The sequence below is a fragment of the Xiphophorus couchianus genome, chromosome 2 (assembly GCF_001444195.1).
Source record: "Xiphophorus couchianus chromosome 2, X_couchianus-1.0, whole genome shotgun sequence".
In the NCBI taxonomy this organism is placed as follows: Eukaryota; Metazoa; Chordata; class Actinopteri; order Cyprinodontiformes; family Poeciliidae; genus Xiphophorus; species Xiphophorus couchianus.
The window spans coordinates 31,470,168-31,485,759 of NC_040229.1; the positions used below are offsets into that span (position 1 = coordinate 31,470,168).

At 45.4% G+C, this 15,592-nt stretch overlaps 1 protein-coding gene and 39 non-coding genes across 40 annotated transcripts in view; 1 reads left to right on the forward strand and 39 right to left on the reverse strand.

Moving 5' to 3' along the window:
• Nucleotides 1–15,592, forward strand: part of LOC114136738 (solute carrier family 23 member 2) — a 74,017-nt gene that overhangs the window by 31,650 nt on the left and 26,775 nt on the right. The gene's annotated exons all lie outside the window — the stretch shown is intronic.
• On the reverse strand, nucleotides 3,893–3,975 carry trnal-cag (transfer RNA leucine (anticodon CAG)). Its single transcript has one exon. It is a non-coding gene; the product is annotated as a tRNA-Leu (tRNA).
• trnal-cag (transfer RNA leucine (anticodon CAG)) lies at nucleotides 4,150–4,232 on the reverse strand. Its single transcript has one exon. It is a non-coding gene; the product is annotated as a tRNA-Leu (tRNA).
• trnal-cag (transfer RNA leucine (anticodon CAG)) lies at nucleotides 4,774–4,856 on the reverse strand. The gene has a single exon. It is a non-coding gene; the product is annotated as a tRNA-Leu (tRNA).
• trnal-aag (transfer RNA leucine (anticodon AAG)) lies at nucleotides 5,031–5,114 on the reverse strand. The gene has a single exon. It is a non-coding gene; the product is annotated as a tRNA-Leu (tRNA).
• On the reverse strand, nucleotides 5,289–5,371 carry trnal-cag (transfer RNA leucine (anticodon CAG)). The gene has a single exon. It is a non-coding gene; the product is annotated as a tRNA-Leu (tRNA).
• Nucleotides 5,546–5,628, reverse strand: trnal-aag (transfer RNA leucine (anticodon AAG)). The gene has a single exon. It is a non-coding gene; the product is annotated as a tRNA-Leu (tRNA).
• trnal-cag (transfer RNA leucine (anticodon CAG)) lies at nucleotides 5,803–5,885 on the reverse strand. Its single transcript has one exon. It is a non-coding gene; the product is annotated as a tRNA-Leu (tRNA).
• trnal-aag (transfer RNA leucine (anticodon AAG)) lies at nucleotides 6,060–6,142 on the reverse strand. Its single transcript has one exon. It is a non-coding gene; the product is annotated as a tRNA-Leu (tRNA).
• On the reverse strand, nucleotides 6,317–6,399 carry trnal-aag (transfer RNA leucine (anticodon AAG)). Its single transcript has one exon. It is a non-coding gene; the product is annotated as a tRNA-Leu (tRNA).
• trnal-cag (transfer RNA leucine (anticodon CAG)) lies at nucleotides 6,693–6,775 on the reverse strand. Its single transcript has one exon. It is a non-coding gene; the product is annotated as a tRNA-Leu (tRNA).
• Nucleotides 6,950–7,032, reverse strand: trnal-cag (transfer RNA leucine (anticodon CAG)). Its single transcript has one exon. It is a non-coding gene; the product is annotated as a tRNA-Leu (tRNA).
• trnal-aag (transfer RNA leucine (anticodon AAG)) lies at nucleotides 7,207–7,289 on the reverse strand. Its single transcript has one exon. It is a non-coding gene; the product is annotated as a tRNA-Leu (tRNA).
• trnal-cag (transfer RNA leucine (anticodon CAG)) lies at nucleotides 7,464–7,546 on the reverse strand. The gene has a single exon. It is a non-coding gene; the product is annotated as a tRNA-Leu (tRNA).
• On the reverse strand, nucleotides 7,721–7,803 carry trnal-aag (transfer RNA leucine (anticodon AAG)). Its single transcript has one exon. It is a non-coding gene; the product is annotated as a tRNA-Leu (tRNA).
• trnal-uag (transfer RNA leucine (anticodon UAG)) lies at nucleotides 7,978–8,060 on the reverse strand. The gene has a single exon. It is a non-coding gene; the product is annotated as a tRNA-Leu (tRNA).
• On the reverse strand, nucleotides 8,354–8,436 carry trnal-cag (transfer RNA leucine (anticodon CAG)). The gene has a single exon. It is a non-coding gene; the product is annotated as a tRNA-Leu (tRNA).
• Nucleotides 8,611–8,693, reverse strand: trnal-cag (transfer RNA leucine (anticodon CAG)). Its single transcript has one exon. It is a non-coding gene; the product is annotated as a tRNA-Leu (tRNA).
• trnal-aag (transfer RNA leucine (anticodon AAG)) lies at nucleotides 8,868–8,950 on the reverse strand. Its single transcript has one exon. It is a non-coding gene; the product is annotated as a tRNA-Leu (tRNA).
• trnal-aag (transfer RNA leucine (anticodon AAG)) lies at nucleotides 9,125–9,207 on the reverse strand. Its single transcript has one exon. It is a non-coding gene; the product is annotated as a tRNA-Leu (tRNA).
• trnal-cag (transfer RNA leucine (anticodon CAG)) lies at nucleotides 9,501–9,583 on the reverse strand. Its single transcript has one exon. It is a non-coding gene; the product is annotated as a tRNA-Leu (tRNA).
• On the reverse strand, nucleotides 9,877–9,959 carry trnal-cag (transfer RNA leucine (anticodon CAG)). The gene has a single exon. It is a non-coding gene; the product is annotated as a tRNA-Leu (tRNA).
• trnal-aag (transfer RNA leucine (anticodon AAG)) lies at nucleotides 10,134–10,216 on the reverse strand. Its single transcript has one exon. It is a non-coding gene; the product is annotated as a tRNA-Leu (tRNA).
• On the reverse strand, nucleotides 10,391–10,473 carry trnal-uag (transfer RNA leucine (anticodon UAG)). Its single transcript has one exon. It is a non-coding gene; the product is annotated as a tRNA-Leu (tRNA).
• trnal-cag (transfer RNA leucine (anticodon CAG)) lies at nucleotides 10,767–10,849 on the reverse strand. Its single transcript has one exon. It is a non-coding gene; the product is annotated as a tRNA-Leu (tRNA).
• trnal-cag (transfer RNA leucine (anticodon CAG)) lies at nucleotides 11,143–11,225 on the reverse strand. The gene has a single exon. It is a non-coding gene; the product is annotated as a tRNA-Leu (tRNA).
• trnal-aag (transfer RNA leucine (anticodon AAG)) lies at nucleotides 11,400–11,483 on the reverse strand. The gene has a single exon. It is a non-coding gene; the product is annotated as a tRNA-Leu (tRNA).
• On the reverse strand, nucleotides 11,658–11,741 carry trnal-aag (transfer RNA leucine (anticodon AAG)). Its single transcript has one exon. It is a non-coding gene; the product is annotated as a tRNA-Leu (tRNA).
• On the reverse strand, nucleotides 11,916–11,998 carry trnal-cag (transfer RNA leucine (anticodon CAG)). The gene has a single exon. It is a non-coding gene; the product is annotated as a tRNA-Leu (tRNA).
• Nucleotides 12,173–12,255, reverse strand: trnal-aag (transfer RNA leucine (anticodon AAG)). Its single transcript has one exon. It is a non-coding gene; the product is annotated as a tRNA-Leu (tRNA).
• On the reverse strand, nucleotides 12,430–12,513 carry trnal-aag (transfer RNA leucine (anticodon AAG)). The gene has a single exon. It is a non-coding gene; the product is annotated as a tRNA-Leu (tRNA).
• Nucleotides 12,688–12,770, reverse strand: trnal-cag (transfer RNA leucine (anticodon CAG)). The gene has a single exon. It is a non-coding gene; the product is annotated as a tRNA-Leu (tRNA).
• trnal-uag (transfer RNA leucine (anticodon UAG)) lies at nucleotides 12,945–13,027 on the reverse strand. The gene has a single exon. It is a non-coding gene; the product is annotated as a tRNA-Leu (tRNA).
• On the reverse strand, nucleotides 13,321–13,403 carry trnal-cag (transfer RNA leucine (anticodon CAG)). Its single transcript has one exon. It is a non-coding gene; the product is annotated as a tRNA-Leu (tRNA).
• Nucleotides 13,697–13,779, reverse strand: trnal-cag (transfer RNA leucine (anticodon CAG)). Its single transcript has one exon. It is a non-coding gene; the product is annotated as a tRNA-Leu (tRNA).
• trnal-aag (transfer RNA leucine (anticodon AAG)) lies at nucleotides 13,954–14,037 on the reverse strand. The gene has a single exon. It is a non-coding gene; the product is annotated as a tRNA-Leu (tRNA).
• Nucleotides 14,212–14,294, reverse strand: trnal-cag (transfer RNA leucine (anticodon CAG)). Its single transcript has one exon. It is a non-coding gene; the product is annotated as a tRNA-Leu (tRNA).
• trnal-uag (transfer RNA leucine (anticodon UAG)) lies at nucleotides 14,469–14,551 on the reverse strand. Its single transcript has one exon. It is a non-coding gene; the product is annotated as a tRNA-Leu (tRNA).
• On the reverse strand, nucleotides 14,845–14,927 carry trnal-cag (transfer RNA leucine (anticodon CAG)). Its single transcript has one exon. It is a non-coding gene; the product is annotated as a tRNA-Leu (tRNA).
• On the reverse strand, nucleotides 15,221–15,303 carry trnal-cag (transfer RNA leucine (anticodon CAG)). The gene has a single exon. It is a non-coding gene; the product is annotated as a tRNA-Leu (tRNA).

Below are 15,592 nucleotides of genomic sequence, written 5' to 3' on the forward strand. Positions count from 1 at the left end.
TATGATCTAGACCAGGGGTCGGCAACCAATGGCTCCGGAGCCACGTGTGGCTCTTTCATCCTTCTGTTGTGGCTCCCAGTGACTTTGGGAAACAGAATATTTTATAAAAATTAAATCATTAAAAAATTATAAATTAAAATCATTTTAAAATAAATTTCTTAATCTGAAGATTATGGTAAACTTGTAACATTAAAACAAAAACTTTTGAACATTTTTCGCACCCAAAATATACGTCATGTCCGCCGATGTGCGACAGGCATTCCTGGCGAACCCCACATGTCTGGCAGACCGCATTTTTTTAGCGAGCTGATTTATTGACTTTTTGACCCTTGCCGGAAGATACATCATGAATAAATCCAAGAAAAGGAAACATTCTGAAGATGGCAGAACATTTAATGCTACATGGACAGATCATTTTGCTTTCACCGCTGATGAAACTGGTTCACCAGTCTGCTTAATATGTGGCGAGAGACTGGCAAACAACAAGAAGTCAAATGTTGAAAGACATTTCAAGAGCAAACACTCTGTCTTTGCTAAAAAATATCCCGAGGGAGAGGAGAGAAAAAAGGCCGTTTCGGAGCTGATGCGTTTGGCTGAAGCGAGCAGGAGTCACTTCAAGAAGTGGATTAAGACGCAAATTCCACTACATGTGCCAGTTCCGTGGCTACTCAGGAAATAATCAAGCATGGTAAGCCATTTACAGATGGAGATTATCTACAAATATAAATACGTAACTATATATTGTTAAGTGAAATAGTCTTTTTGTGACCGCACACACGCGACGGGACACAGAAGCAGACTGCGCATTTTTTGGTTTGCATTGTTCGTTCAGTGCCGGTGGATAATATTTGGATAAGTTTTGATTTTTATCTCCTGAATAAGAGGAGAACAGGTGACTGCATTCTGTTTCTATTTTTCCTTCAGTGCGGGTTGGGTAAGTTTCGATTTTTATTTCTTAAATACAAAGACCCAAATAGACAGAGGGTATTTTGTTTGAAATTGAGCATCAAAAAAGTGTAAAATGCGTTTTGTTACATGCAGAAATAAAATGTTGTGTTCTCTGCAGCAGTTCGTTGATTTCATAAACGCAACATAGTATCGATTTTTGTACATAGCATATAGGTTTTATATACAGTATATGACATCAAAATGGGTTGTGGCTCCAAGTGCTTTCTTTTTATTGGGAGGCGGTCCCAAATGGCTCTTTGAGTAGAAAAGGTTGCCGACCCCTGACCTAGAGGGACACGAGAACTGAAGTTTATGACCCAGAGAACCTCGGGAACTGGAAATGCAGGATGACACCATTGTTTAAGAAGAGACTCTGTGTTGACAGCTGTGTTTTCTGTTTTCTGCACCTTCTATGCAAATGATTTGTAACTTAAACCACGCCTCAATGTAATAAATATGCAATTGCAAAGAAGAACGTTAGAACTGGTCCGGAGACAGAGATAAGGAGTTGTCCCTGGGCAGAGTTCTCCATTCAGTTGTAAGAAATTTAACCGTCTCTGCGTGTTCTCATTTTTGTCCAGCAAGAATGTCAGGTAATAGACCCAACACAAATCTTTATTTCTTTCACCACTTACATGCATGTATTTGCTACGTAAGCGTGTGCATATGCATTAGACAACCACTTTCACAATACCTATGGGAAAAGTTGCATTACTTACAATGCAACCTGAGCAGAGTGTTGAGTAGTTCAGCAAGGCTTTAGACGCATGCCCATTTACAAAATGTATAACTTTTTAGTAGAGCTCAGACTTTAGGATTGCTAGGGTCATGTGAAAAGGTACCCCAACTTTCAGGTCTGTGTTGCATTTGTCAGAATTTTGGAGTTGCAGGTCAACTGGATTGTCCACCAAAGTTGGATTTCCATCTTTAAAGGTTGGAGGTCCGAGTTACTAACCCTGTGAAACGAGTAGAACACAGTAATAAAAAAAACGATAATTTGATGCACTATTGGTATTGAATGTGATACTGATGTCATTCTTGAAAAAATAAAGCACATGGTCTATCCACCAATCCACATATCAAAGTTCGGTTCTGCTGCAGTTCATGTTTTGACTTATTTTATGCTGGAATTTAAAGCATTCAGCCAAAAACTTCCTGCACTGTAAAATGGAAGACCAATAAATGCTAATAATAAGCTGCATACCAACATATAGTATGTTTCACATAACTCACTGGATGTTTTTTTTCTTAATCATCTGGGCAGTGTTTTTGTTTCAGAAGTGGCTATTGATCAATGTGCTGCGGTGCCAGATTAATTTTCCTTTAGCAAATCCGGTGCAGCTCACCCTGGCTATTCTCAGATTGTTGCACCTACTCCAGGGGTAATACTAGCAGCACCGAACAAGGTATGGTACGGAAACAATTTGATTGACAGTTTACCACATTCATTGATTGCCTCGTTATTTACGTTTAGCTGTGGACCATGGACATGCTGTCTGCTATTACAGAGCTGTTCAGTACAGATTAGTTTAATTATGAGTTTAATCAGGAGCAGTGGCAGGAACACATTCAGTAACTTTTGCAGCAGAATCACAGAAGCATGGCTGCTAGCTAGGGCTTGGGGATATGAGGAAAATCTAATATCCTGATATATTTTTGCAATATCATGATACACGATATATATCACAATATTCTTAAATGAGCTCCAATGTTATTTTAAACTAGACTCCTTGCAGCATGATATCATCCATGCAAGTTCCCATCCCCATTTCCCTGCTAGACTTAAATGTAAGCTCATATAAAATGGGATGCAGTGTTTTGCTATTAACTGTCTACACTATGACTAGATAACAAGGTCAGAAATAAGTTTTAACTAAGAAAAAAAAATAGCGAGGGAGAGGGAAGTAGGTCAGTTATGCTTGAGTTTGACAAACCTAATATATAGATGTGCTGTGGAATAAGGTGTGTTTTGGTACAGCTTGAAAATAAAAAAGGTGACCTACACACAAACTGACAGATAATCAGTAAAGCAGGTGTTTAAATTAGCTAATCAGCCACCACAGTGTTGGCTTGGCTGATAGCAGCGGTGGCTAATCTACCACAGCAATCACTCATTAATAATCATAAAATACACATCAAGCCTAAAAACACAAAACTGTAACGAACTGAATGTTCTGTTCTATGTGCAATGTTTGAGTGTTTTTGGCGCTGAATCCTGATACATAAAGTTGCGTTTTCCACAAAAAAGTGAAATTATAAATATAATGTGTGAAAAATTCTAACTATATTATGTGAAAACATTTAAATAAATACTAACACTTGGGAAAAGATGGAGGAACCTCCACACCTTGAATAAATTTAAAGGCACAAACATAATACCAAATTACAAAGAATTACTTTCTTAGTCCTCAAGCAATTCTGTTAGAAGTGGTATTGGAACCTCAGAGGAATCTGAGACCTGAACACAGCACCTCAGACCCTCAGTCATTCTGATGTAATGCAGGTGGGTTAAAGTTCTCTCTGCTCCATGATGCACTTTTTAGTCTACTTAAATGAAAGAGAATGTGTCAGAAGTGGGAATCGAACCCTAACACAGCGTCTTGGACCGCTCTGCCATCATGCAGATGTGTCAATGTTGTCTTTGTTCCTAGAATCCACATATGGGTGAAAACCACTTGGTTAATAGAGGGCTCTGCAAAGTTTAATTTTCACCGGAACTATTGGGATAATTTCACTCCTTAGATGTTCCAACAGCAAAGTCAGCAGTCATTTGGTCCTAAATTTCAAATGTCTTACTTACTTACATGAAAAGAATGTAAGTAATCCAGGCAGAGTTCAATCCAAGCAAATTGCTCATAATGTGTCCTTACTTATAACAAAAGTACATAAGTTGAGTTCAAACAAAGTCTAAGAGTGGAGTCAGGGAAAATGAGAAAAGCCAGATTGTCAGAAGTGGGATTCAAACCCACGCCTCCATTGGAGACTGCGACCTGAACGCAGCGCCTTAGACCGCTCGGCCATCCTGACCTCTGTCCAATGTGTGCAAGATGCCTTCGCATGCGGTCTGAATGTATCCTAAAAACAGCTGCGTGAGAGGTCAGTTGGTCCTCCATTTCAAATTCCTTACTTATACCAAAAGTACATAAGTCGAGTTCAAACAAAGTACAAGAGTGGAGTCAGGGAAAATGAGTATAGCCGGATTGTCAGAAGTGGGATTCGAACCCACGCCTCCATTGGAGACTGCGACCTGAACGCAGCACCGTAGACCGCTCAGCCATCCTGACCTCTGTCAGATGTGTGCGAGATGCCTTCACATGCGGTCTGAATGTGTCCTGAAAACAGCTGCGTGAGAGGTCAGTTGGTCCTCCATTTCAAATTTCTTACTTATACCAAAAGTACATAAGTCGAGTTCAAACAAAGTACAACAGTGGAGTCAGGGAAAATGAGTATAGCCGGATTGTCAGAAGTGGGATTCGAACCCACGCCTCCATTAGAGACTGTGACCTGAACGCAGCCGCTCGGCCATCCTGACCTCTGTCAGGTGGTTGTTAGATGCCTTCGCATGCGGTATGCTCGAACGGCAACGAACACTTGACAATTCTATATGGTCTATGCCAAACATTTGCTCATAACGAGGAGCAATCGTTGGCAGTTTATTTACCACATTACTACGTTTGCATTGCTCCCACGCCACTGGTGTAAATTGTTACCATAATGTGTGACGAGAGGTTTTATTCCAGACCACCACTGAACGTCAACTAGCGTTCTGTTTGGCAGATGCGAGTAAAAGATCACATTCTTATTACACTTAATTGCAGGCAATTGTGTCAGAAGTGGGATTCGAACCCACGCCTCCATTAGAGACTGCGACCTGAACGCAGCGCCTTAGACCGCTCGGCCATCCTGACCTCTGTCAGATGTGTGCGAGATGCCTTCGCATGCGGTCTGAATGTGTCCTGAAAACAGCTGCGTGAGAGGTCAGTTGGTCCTCCATTTCAAATTTCTTACTTATACCAAAAGTACATAAGTCGAGTTCAAACAAAGTCTAAGAGTGGAGTCAGGGAAAATGAGTATAGCCGGACTGTCAGAAGTGGGATTCGAACCGACGCCTCCCATTGGAGACTGCGACCTTAACGCAGCGCCTTAGACCGCTCGGCCATCCTGACCTCTGTCCAATGTGTGCAAGATGCCTTCGCATTCGGCCTGAATGTATCCTAAAAAATGCTGCGTGAGAGGTCAGTTGGTCCTCCATTTCAAATTCCTTACTTATACCAAAAGTACATAAGTCGAGTTCAAACAAAGTCTAAGAGTGGAGTCAGGGAAAATGAGTACAGCCGGATTGACAGAAGTGGGATTCGAACCCACGCCTCCGTTGGAGACTGCGACCTGAACACAGCGCCTTAGACCGCTCGGCCATTCTGACCTCTGTCCAATGGGTGCGAGATGCCTTCGCATGCGGTCTGAATGTATCCTGAAAACAGCTGTGTGAGAGTTCAGTTGGTCCTCCATTTCAAATTCCTTACTTATACCAAAAGTACATAAGTCGAATTCAAACAAAGTCTAAGAGTGGAGTCAGGGAAAATGAGTATAGCCGGATTGTCAGAAGTGGGATTCGAACCCACGCCTCCATTGGAGACTGCGACCTTAACGCAGCGCCTTAGACCACTCGGCCATCCTGACCTCTGTCCGATGTGTGCAAGATGCCTTCGCATTCGGCCTGAATGTATCCTAAAAAATGCTGCGTGAGAGGTCAGTTGGTCCTCCATTTCAAATTCCTTACTTATACCAAAAGTACATAAGTCGAGTTCAAACAAAGTCTAAGAGTGGAGTCAGGGAAAATGAGTACAGCCGGATTGTCAGAAGTGGGATTCGAACCCACGCCTCCGTTGGAGACTGCGACCTGAACGCAGCGCCTTAGACCGCTCGGCCATCCTGACCTCTGTCCAATGTGTGCAAGATGCCTTCGCATGCGGTCTGAATGTATCCTGAAAACAGCTGTGTGAGAGTTCAGTTGGTGCTCCATTTCAAATTCCTTACTTATACCAAAAGTACATAAGTCGAGTTCAAACAAAGTCTAAGAGTGGAGTCAGGGAAAATGAGTATAGCCGGATTGTCAGAAGTGGGATTCGAACCCACGCCTCCATTGGAGACTGCGACCTTAACGCAGCGCCTTAGACCGCTCGGCCATTCTGACCTCTGTCCAATGTGTGCAAGATGCCTTCGCATTCGGCCTGAATGTATCCTAAAAAATGCTGCGTGAGAGGTCAGTTGGTCCTCCATTTCAAATTCCTTACTTATACCAAAAGTACATAAGTCGAGTTCAAACAAAGTCTAAGAGTGGAGTCAGGGAAAATGAGTACAGCCGGATTGTCAGAAGTGGGATTCGAACCCACGCCTCCATTGGAGACTGCGACCTTAACGCAGCGCCTTAGACCGCTCGGCCATCCTGACCCCTGTCAGGTGGTTGTTAGATGCCTTCGCATGCGGTATGCTCGAACGGCAACGAACACTTGACAATTCTATAAGGTCTATGCCAAACATTTGCTCATAACGAGGAGCAATAGTTGGCAGTTTATTTACCACATTACTACGTTTGCATTGCTCCCACGCCACTGGTGTAAATTGTTACCATAATGTGTGACGAGAGGTTTTATTCCAGACCACCACTGAACGTCAACTAGCGTTCTGTTTGGCAGATGCGAGTAAAAGATCACATTCTTATTACACTTAATTGCAGGCAATTGTGTCAGAAGTGGGATTCGAACCCACGCCTCCATTAGAGACTGCGACCTGAACGCAGCGCCTTAGACCGCTCGGCCATCCTGACCTCTGTCAGATGTGTGCGAGATGCCTTCGCATGCGGTCTGAATGTGTCCTGAAAACAGCTGCGTGAGAGGTCAGTTGGTCCTCCATTTCAAATTTCTTACTTATACCAAAAGTACATAAGTCGAGTTCAAACAAAGTCTAAGAGTGGAGTCAGGGAAAATGAGTACAGCCGGATTGTCAGAAGTGGGATTCGAACCCACGCCTCCGTTGGAGACTGCGACCTGAACGCAGCGCCTTAGACCGCTCGGCCATCCTGACCTCTGTCCAATGTGTGCGAGATGCCTTCGCATGCGGTCTGAATGTATCCTGAAAACAGCTGTGTGAGAGTTCAGTTGGTCCTCCATTTCAAATTCCTTACTTATACCAAAAGTACATAAGTCGAATTCAAACAAAGTCTAAGAGTGGAGTCAGGGAAAATGAGTATAGCCGGATTGTCAGAAGTGGGATTCGAACCCACGCCTCCATTGGAGACTGCGACCTTAACGCAGCGCCTTAGACCGCTCGGCCATCCTGACCTCTGTCCGATGTGTGCAAGATGCCTTCGCATTCGGCCTGAATGTATCCTAAAAAATGCTGCGTGAGAGGTCAGTTGGTCCTCCATTTCAAATTCCTTACTTATACCAAAAGTACATAAGTCGAGTTCAAACAAAGTCTAAGAGTGGAGTCAGGGAAAATGAGTACAGCCGGATTGTCAGAAGTGGGATTCGAACCCACGCCTCCGTTGGAGACTGCGACCTGAACGCAGCGCCTTAGACCGCTCGGCCATCCTGACCTCTGTCCAATGTGTGCGAGATGCCTTTGCATGCGGTCTGAATGTATCCTGAAAACAGCTGTGTGAGAGTTCAGTTGGTGCTCCATTTCAAATTCCTTACTTATACCAAAAGTACATAAGTCGAGTTCAAACAAAGTCTAAGAGTGGAGTCAGGGAAAATGAGTATAGCCGGATTGTCAGAAGTGGGATTCGAACCCACACCTCCATTGGAGACTGCGACCTTAACGCAGCGCCTTAGACCGCTCGGCCATCCTGACCTCTGTCCAATGTGTGCAAGATGCCTTCGCATTCGGCCTGAATGTATCCTAAAAAATGCTGCGTGAGAGGTCAGTTGGTCCTCCATTTCAAATTCCTTACTTATACCAAAAGTACATAAGTCGAGTTCAAACAAAGTCTAAGAGTGGAGTCAGGGAAAATGAGTATAGCCGGATTGTCAGAAGTGGGATTCGAACCCACGCCTCCATTGGAGACTGTGACCTAAACGCAGCGCCTTAGACCGCTCGGCCATCCTGACCCCTGTCAGGTGGTTGTTAGATGCCTTCGCATGCGGTATGCTCGAACGGCAACAAACACTTGACAATTCTATAAGGTCTATGCCAAACATTTGCTCATAACGAGGAGCAATAGTTGGCAGTTTATTTACCACATTACTACGTTTGCATTGCTCCCACGCCACTGGTGTAAATTGTTACCATAATGTGTGACGAGAGGTTTTATTCCAGACAACCACTGAACGTCAACTAACGTTCTGTTTGGCAGATGCGAGTAAAAGATCACATTCTTATTACACTTAATTGCAGGCAATTGTGTCAGAAGTGGGATTCGAACCCACGCCTCCATTGGAGACTGCGACCTGAACGCAGCGCCTTAGACCGCTCGGCCATCCTGACCTCTGTCAGATGTGTGCGAGATGCCTTCGCATGCGGTCTGAATGTGTCCTGAAAACAGCTGCGTGAGAGGTCAGTTGGTCCTCCATTTCAAATTCCTTACTTATACCAAAAGTACATAAGTCGAGTTCAAACAAAGTCTAAGAGTGGAGTCAGGGAAAATGAGTACAGCCGGATTGTCAGAAGTGGGATTCGAACCCACGCCTCCGTTGGAGACTGCGACCTGAACGCAGCGCCTTAGACCGCTCGGCCATCCTGACCTCTGTCCAATGTGTGCAAGATGCCTTCGCATTCGGCCTGAATGTATCCTAAAAAATGCTGCGTGAGAGGTCAGTTGGTCCTCCATTTCAAATTCCTTACTTATACCAAAAGTACATAAGTCGAGTTCAAACAAAGTCTAAGAGTGGAGTCAGGGAAAATGAGTATAGCCGGATTGTCAGAAGTGGGATTCGAACCCACGCCTCCATTGGAGACTGCGACCTTAACGCAGCGCCTTAGACCGCTCGGCCATCCTGACCTCTGTCCAATGTGTGCAAGATGCCTTCGCATTCGGCCTGAATGTATCCTAAAAAATGCTGCGTGAGAGGTCAGTTGGTCCTCCATTTCAAATTCCTTACTTATACCAAAAGTACATAAGTCGAGTTCAAACAAAGTCTAAGAGTGGAGTCAGGGAAAATGAGTACAGCCGGATTGTCAGAAGTGGGATTCGAACCCACGCCTCCATTGGAGACTGCAACCTTAACGCAGCGCCTTAGACCGCTCGGCCATCCTGACCCCTGTCAGGTGGTTGTTAGATGCCTTCGCATGCGGTATGCTCGAACGGCAACGAACACTTGACAATTCTATAAGGTCTATGCCAAACATTTGCTCATAACGAGGAGCAATAGTTGGCAGTTTATTTACCACATTACTACGTTTGCATTGCTCCCACGCCACTGGTGTAAATTGTTACCATAATGTGTGACGAGAGGTTTTATTCCAGACAACCACTGAACGTCAACTAACGTTCTGTTTGGCAGATGCGAGTAAAAGATCACATTCTTATTACACTTAATTGCAGGCAATTGTGTCAGAAGTGGGATTCGAACCCACGCCTCCATTGGAGAGTGCGACCTGAACGCAGCGCCTTAGACCGCTCGGCCATCCTGACCTCTGTCAGGTGGTTGTTAGATGCCTTCGCATGCGGTATGCTCGAACGGCAACGAACACTTGACATTTCTATATGGTCTATGCCAAACATTTGCTCATAACGAGGAGCAATAGTTGGCAGTTTATTTACCACATTACTACGTTTGCATTGCTCCCACGCCACTGGTGTAAATTGTTACCATAATGTGTCACGAGAGGTTTTATTCCAGACCACCACTGAACGTCAACTAGCGTTCTGTTTGGCAGATGCGAGTAAAAGATCACATTCTTATTACACTTAATTGCAGGCAATTGTGTCAGAAGTGGGATTCGAACCCACGCCTCCGTTGGAGACTGCGACCTGAACGCAGCGCCTTAGACCGCTCGGCCATCCTGACCTCTGTCCAATGTGTGCGAGATGCCTTCGCATGCGGTCTGAATGTATCCTGAAAACAGCTGTGTGAGAGTTCAGTTGGTGCTCCATTTCAAATTCCTTACTTATACCAAAAGTACATAAGTCGAGTTCAAACAAAGTCTAAGAGTGGAGTCAGGGAAAATGAGTATAGCCGGATTGTCAGAAGTGGGATTCGAACCCACACCTCCATTGGAGACTGCGACCTTAACGCAGCGCCTTAGACCGCTCGGCCATCCTGACCTCTGTCCAATGTGTGCAAGATGCCTTCGCATTCGGCCTGAATGTATCCTAAAAAATGCTGCGTGAGAGGTCAGTTGGTCCTCCATTTCAAATTCCTTACTTATACCAAAAGTACATAAGTCGAGTTCAAACAAAGTCTAAGAGTGGAGTCAGGGAAAATGAGTATAGCCGGATTGTCAGAAGTGGGATTCGAACCCACGCCTCCATTGGAGACTGTGACCTAAACGCAGCGCCTTAGACCGCTCGGCCATCCTGACCCCTGTCAGGTGGTTGTTAGATGCCTTCGCATGCGGTATGCTCGAACGGCAACAAACACTTGACAATTCTATAAGGTCTATGCCAAACATTTGCTCATAACGAGGAGCAATAGTTGGCAGTTTATTTACCACATTACTACGTTTGCATTGCTCCCACGCCACTGGTGTAAATTGTTACCATAATGTGTGACGAGAGGTTTTATTCCAGACAACCACTGAACGTCAACTAACGTTCTGTTTGGCAGATGCGAGTAAAAGATCACATTCTTATTACACTTAATTGCAGGCAATTGTGTCAGAAGTGGGATTCGAACCCACGCCTCCATTGGAGAGTGCGACCTGAACGCAGCGCCTTAGACCGCTCGGCCATCCTGACCTCTGTCAGGTGGTTGTTAGATGCCTTCGCATGCGGTATGCTCGAACGGCAACGAACACTTGACAATTCTATATGGTCTATGCCAAACATTTGCTCATAACGAGGAGCAATCGTTGGCAGTTTATTTACCACATTACTACGTTTGCATTGCTCCCACGCCACTGGTGTAAATTGTTACCATAATGTGTGACGAGAGGTTTTATTCCAGACCACCACTGAACGTCAACTAGCGTTCTGTTTGGCAGATGCGAGTAAAAGATCACATTCTTATTACACTTAATTGCAGGCAATTGTGTCAGAAGTGGGATTCGAACCCACGCCTCCATTAGAGACTGCGACCTGAACGCAGCGCCTTAGACCGCTCGGCCATCCTGACCTCTGTCAGATGTGTGCGAGATGCCTTCGCATGCGGTCTGAATGTGTCCTGAAAACAGCTGCGTGAGAGGTCAGTTGGTCCTCCATTTCAAATTTCTTACTTATACCAAAAGTACATAAGTCGAGTTCAAACAAAGTCTAAGAGTGGAGTCAGGGAAAATGAGTATAGCCGGACTGTCAGAAGTGGGATTCGAACCGACGCCTCCCATTGGAGACTGCGACCTTAACGCAGCGCCTTAGACCGCTCGGCCATCCTGACCTCTGTCCAATGTGTGCAAGATGCCTTCGCATTCGGCCTGAATGTATCCTAAAAAATGCTGCGTGAGAGGTCAGTTGGTCCTCCATTTCAAATTTCTTACTTATACCAAAAGTACATAAGTCGAGTTCAAACAAAGTCTAAGAGTGGAGTCAGGGAAAATGAGTATAGCCGGACTGTCAGAAGTGGGATTCGAACCCACGCCTCCCATTGGAGACTGCGACCTTAACGCAGCGCCTTAGACCGCTCGGCCATCCTGACCTCTGTCCGATGTGTGCAAGATGCCTTCGCATTCGGCCTGAATGTATCCTAAAAAATGCTGCATGAGAGGTCAGTTGGTCCTCCATTTCAAATTCCTTACTTATACCAAAAGTACATAAGTCGAGTTCAAACAAAGTCTAAGAGTGGAGTCAGGGAAAATGAGTATAGCCGGACTGTCAGAAGTGGGATTCGAACCCACGCCTCCGTTGGAGACTGCGACCTGAACGCAGCGCCTTAGACCGCTCGGCCATCCTGACCTCTGTCCAATGTGTGCGAGATGCCTTTGCATGCGGTCTGAATGTATCCTGAAAACAGCTGTGTGAGAGTTCAGTTGGTCCTCCATTTCAAATTCCTTACTTATACCAAAAGTACATAAGTCGAATTCAAACAAAGTCTAAGAGTGGAGTCAGGGAAAATGAGTATAGCCGGATTGTCAGAAGTGGGATTCGAACCCACGCCTCCATTGGAGACTGCGACCTTAACGCAGCGCCTTAGACCGCTCGGCCATCCTGACCTCTGTCCGATGTGTGCAAGATGCCTTCGCATTCGGCCTGAATGTATCCTAAAAAATGCTGCGTGAGAGGTCAGTTGGTCCTCCATTTCAAATTTCTTACTTATACCAAAAGTACATAAGTCGAGTTCAAACAAAGTCTAAGAGTGGAGTCAGGGAAAATGAGTATAGCCGGACTGTCAGAAGTGGGATTCGAACCCACGCCTCCCATTGGAGACTGCGACCTTAACACAGCGCCTTAGACCGCTCGGCCATCCTGACCTCTGTCCGATGTGTGCAAGATGCCTTCGCATTCGGCCTGAATGTATCCTAAAAAATGCTGCATGAGAGGTCAGTTGGTCCTCCATTTCAAATTCCTTACTTATACCAAAAGTACATAAGTCGAGTTCAAACAAAGTCTAAGAGTGGAGTCAGGGATAATGAGTACAGCCGGATTGTCAGAAGTGGGATTCGAACCCACGCCTCCGTTGGAGACTGCGACCTGAACGCAGCGCCTTAGACCGCTCGGCCATCCTGACCTCTGTCCAATGTGTGCGAGATGCCTTCGCATGCGGTCTGAATGTATCCTGAAAACAGCTGTGTGAGAGTTCAGTTGGTCCTCCATTTCAAATTCCTTACTTATACCAAAAGTACATAAGTAGAGTTCAAACAAAGTCTAAGAGTGGAGTCAGGGAAAATGAGTATAGCCGGATTGTCAGAAGTGGGATTCGAACCCACGCCTCCATTGGAGACTGCGACCTAAACGCAGCGCCTTAGACCGCTCGGCCATCCTGACCCCTGTCAGGTGGTTGTTAGATGCCTTCGCATGCGGTATGCTCGAACGGCAACAAACACTTGACAATTCTATAAGGTCTATGCCAAACATTTGCTCATAACGAGGAGCAATAGTTGGCAGTTTATTTACCACATTACTACGTTTGCATTGCTCCCACGCCACTGGTGTAAATTGTTACCATAATGTGTGACGAGAGGTTTTATTCCAGACAACCACTGAACGTCAACTAACGTTCTGTTTGGCAGATGCGAGTAAAAGATCACATTCTTATTACACTTAATTGCAGGCAATTGTGTCAGAAGTGGGATTCGAACCCACGCCTCCATTGGAGAGTGCGACCTGAACGCAGCGCCTTAGACCGCTCGGCCATCCTGACCTCTGTCAGGTGGTTGTTAGATGCCTTCGCATGCGGTATGCTCGAACGGCAACGAACACTTGACAATTCTATATGGTCTATGCCAAACATTTGCTCATAACGAGGAGCAATCGTTGGCAGTTTATTTACCACATTACTACGTTTGCATTGCTCCCACGCCACTGGTGTAAATTGTTACCATAATGTGTGACGAGAGGTTTTATTCCAGACCACCACTGAACGTCAACTAGCGTTCTGTTTGGCAGATGCGAGTAAAAGATCACATTCTTATTACACTTAATTGCAGGCAATTGTGTCAGAAGTGGGATTCGAACCCACGCCTCCATTAGAGACTGCGACCTGAACGCAGCGCCTTAGACCGCTCGGCCATCCTGACCTCTGTCAGATGTGTGCGAGATGCCTTCGCATGCGGTCTGAATGTGTCCTGAAAACAGCTGCGTGAGAGGTCAGTTGGTCCTCCATTTCAAATTTCTTACTTATACCAAAAGTACATAAGTCGAGTTCAAACAAAGTCTAAGAGTGGAGTCAGGGAAAATGAGTATAGCCGGACTGTCAGAAGTGGGATTCGAACCCACGCCTCCCATTGGAGACTGCGACCTTAACGCAGCGCCTTAGACCGCTTGGCCATCCTGACCTCTGTCCAATGTGTGCAAGATGCCTTCGCATTTGGCCTGAATGTATCCTAAAAAATGCTGCGTGAGAGGTCAGTTGGTCCTCCATTTCAAATTCCTTACTTATACCAAAAGTACATAAGTCGAGTTCAAACAAAGTCTAAGAGTGGAGTCAGGGATAATGAGTACAGCCGGATTGTCAGAAGTGGGATTCGAACCCACGCCTCCGTTGGAGACTGCGACCTGAACGCAGCGCCTTAGACCGCTCGGCCATCCTGACCTCTGTCCAATGTGTGCGAGATGCCTTCGCATGCGGTCTGAATGTATCCTGAAAACAGCTGTGTGAGAGTTCAGTTGGTCCTCCATTTCAAATTCCTTACTTATACCAAAAGTACATAAGTAGAGTTCAAACAAAGTCTAAGAGTGGAGTCAGGGAAAATGAGTATAGCCGGATTGTCAGAAGTGGGATTCGAACCCACGCCTCCATTGGAGACTGCGACCTAAACGCTGCGCCTTGGACCGCTCGGCCATCCTGACCCCTGTCAGGTGGTTGTTAGATGCCTTCGCATGCGGTATGCTCGAACGGCAACAAACACTTGACAATTCTATAAGGTCTATGCCAAACATTTGCTCATAACGAGGAGCAATAGTTGGCAGTTTATTTACCACATTACTACGTTTGCATTGCTCCCACGCCACTGGTGTAAATTGTTACCATAATGTGTGACGAGAGGTTTTATTCCAGACAACCACTGAACGTCAACTAACGTTCTGTTTGGCAGATGCGAGTAAAAGATCACATTCTTATTACACTTAATTGCAGGCAATTGTGTCAGAAGTGGGATTCGAACCCACGCCTCCATTGGAGAGTGCGACCTGAACGCAGCGCCTTAGACCGCTCGGCCATCCTGACCCCTGTCAGGTGGTTGTTAGATGCCTTCGCATGCGGTATGCTCGAACGGCAACAAACACTTGACAATTCTATAAGGTCTATGCCAAACATTTGCTCATAACGAGGAGCAATAGTTGGCAGTTTATTTACCACATTACTACGTTTGCATTGCTCCCACGCCACTGGTGTAAATTGTTACCATAATGTGTGACGAGAGGTTTTATTCCAGACAACCACTGAACGTCAACTAACGTTCTGTTTGGCAGATGCGAGTAAAAGATCACATTCTTATTACACTTAATTGCAGGCAATTGTGTCAGAAGTGGGATTCGAACCCACGCCTCCATTGGAGAGTGCGACCTGAACGCAGCGCCTTAGACCGCTCGGCCATCCTGACCTCTGTCAGGTGGTTGTTAGATGCCTTCGCATGCGGTATGCTCGAACGGCAACGAACACTTGACAATTCTATATGGTCTATGCCAAACATTTGCTCATAACGAGGAGCAATCGTTGGCAGTTTATTTACCACATTACTACGTTTGCATTGCTCCCACGCCACTGGTGTAAATTGTTACCATAATGTGTGACGAGAGGTTTTATTCCAGACCACCACTGAACGTCAACTAGCGTTCTGTTTGGCAGATGCGAGTAAAAGATCACATTCTTATTACACTTAATTGCAGGCA